This window comes from Hypanus sabinus, unplaced genomic scaffold, assembly GCF_030144855.1.
Source record: "Hypanus sabinus isolate sHypSab1 unplaced genomic scaffold, sHypSab1.hap1 scaffold_190, whole genome shotgun sequence".
In the NCBI taxonomy this organism is placed as follows: domain Eukaryota; kingdom Metazoa; phylum Chordata; class Chondrichthyes; order Myliobatiformes; family Dasyatidae; genus Hypanus; species Hypanus sabinus.
Genome location: NW_026779992.1, coordinates 314,208 through 316,658, shown reverse-complemented (window position 1 = coordinate 316,658; position 2,451 = coordinate 314,208).

The following is a 2,451-nucleotide window of genomic DNA, read 5'->3' as shown; positions in this document are numbered from 1 at the left end:
GAACATCTGAATGTGTGAACATCCCAACCAACGGATTAGGGACTTTTTGCCGATTCCCCGCCCTCCCCTTTAACTCCCTCCCTTACCATTAATGGCCTCGCGCCGGGGGTAATTGGCTTTAATGGAACTGGATCCAGTCTTGAACTCGGTGACATCGGAAGCAGTGCCGCAGTGACGTACATCCGCCTGATGTACAGCAGTTCAGCTTCCGCCGGATATGCAAGTTCCAGTCTCCCCCTCGTGACACCCCGGGGAATTACACAGACAGGAAGAGCCTGGGGTCCGGGGCTCAGTCTGTGACACCGGTGTCCCGGGGTGGGATTACCCCGGGACAGAATCCTTTTGCTCCCTTTGCTGAGGACGGAGCATTCGGCAGCCTGGCCGATATAATGATATTAAATGATAAATACTTCGGCAGTGATCCTGGATCTGCAGTGATCTCGGACACGACCCCAAAGTGTGATTATATAATTATCGGTTCCCCGTTGCAGATTGACGGTAAGAAACGGGACTGATTATTCAACCTGTCTCTCGTTGTCGCCGGTCAGTTAATTGTGTGTGACTGTGAGTGAGTCGGGAGCAGCTTATTTATTCCCGCACGTCAACAGTTCACACGTTGATTAATTTACATTTGTCATAATGAAATCAATAAACCTGTAACTTCCTGTCTTGGTGTCGGACTCAAGTCTCATTAAAGAAGAAACAGTGACCTGGGGTTACTGCTGCCTCCCTTCCCACCCCCCTCCCCCTGTACCCGGTGAACTGCAACAGTGTGTTGGAGCTCCCCACACTGGAACAGCAGAGTCTCAGCTCCAGGCTGAGGAATGTCGAACATGCAGAGTCTGGGTGCCTAGGATCTCACCTCCACCCTACCCCTATCGTGGCAAAATAAACCTGCCTGCCACTTGCAGACAGTCAACATTGACTGTAATGTTAAAAGCGATTTCACTTAGGTCCCAAGTACGAAAGGGATGGGAGATGGGTGAATCTCCCTCCATACCATCCCATCACACATTCCCGGGATCAGACACAGAGTGAATCTCCCTCCACACCGTCCCATCACACACCCCTGGGGTCAGACACGGAAAAGAAGTTCTCTGTAGTGTGAGATATATTAACAGAGTTCTATGTTTGAAACAGATTACAGAGGAGATTCTCATTGTGTTCACCTTGGAACTGTCGCACAGGAAACCACACACGCACATACACGCACATGAAGAAGTCACAGCGACGGGGTGGGATGCAGTGAGCACAGAACAGCAGAGGGTGGGAGGGGGCGCAAACAGGCAGGGAAGTACTGACGGGAATCATAACCATAGCAGTTAACAATCACATTTGAATTCTAGAGTTGAGAGGTAGCCCACGATGAAATCGAAGTTAAGGATAATTTTGCAAAGCGGGACTCTACCCCTTCCCCTCCTCTCCCATGCTCCTCAATGACAATCAAATACCCCTCTTTCCTATTCATTCCCACCATCCACACTCGCAATGACACCACCCCTGCCCATTCACTCCAACTATCCACATTCCTAACGGGACGCGCCTTTACCCATTAGCTTGCATCGTCCAAATTTCCATTGGGCCCCACCCCTTCTGCTTCACTCCCACTGTTTGCCTCTCAGTGGGCCCCGCCTCTTCCCATTTACCCCCACCGTCTGCACCGCTTCCCATTCCCTCCTGTCGTCCGATCTCCCAGTGGGATCTGTCCCTTCCCATGCATTCACTCTGTCTGCCTCCCAATGGGAACCCTTCAGCTCATTTCCAACGGGAATGGGATCCTGGAAATTGGCGGGGACGCTTGAATTCTGTATTTGACGGAACTCGGAGCGGGGTTTACTAAATTTGACGAAAACGCCGATGTGTCTATTAGCTACAAGGAAAGTCGAGGGTGGTGTGGTGTGGATTTTGACGGTTCAGACACCCCTTCCCATTCATTCCCACCGTCCGTACTCCCAAGACACACCATCCCTTCCCATTCACTGCACCAATCTTCATTCCTGACGGGACGCACTCCTCCACATTTGGTCTCATCGTCCGAACATTCCACACATACCCCACACCTTCTCTTGATGTTGACGGCTTGGTAACGCTGATGATGTTCATCTCCTGACGGAGACGGTGTATATGATCGCACTGAAGAACCTTCGGCACGCCTTCCTGAAGATGGCGGGGGTGGGGTGCGTATGAGAGAGGTTTATGGTTTCCGTGTCCCCACGCCGGATGATTCATTACGCCCTGTTCTCTTTATCAACATAACACACAGGAAGTTATACAGGCCACGGGTCACGGTCTCCATATCCCACAATGGGAATTTTGCCAGCCACTGTTCCCGATCTCGGTCTCCGCACCGAGAGTTTTACCGCGCACGGTGTCGGGTCTCTGTATCGACACCGGGAATATGACCGCACACGATTCCTGGTGTCTGTATCCTCCTCTCTCCACGACTCTCGG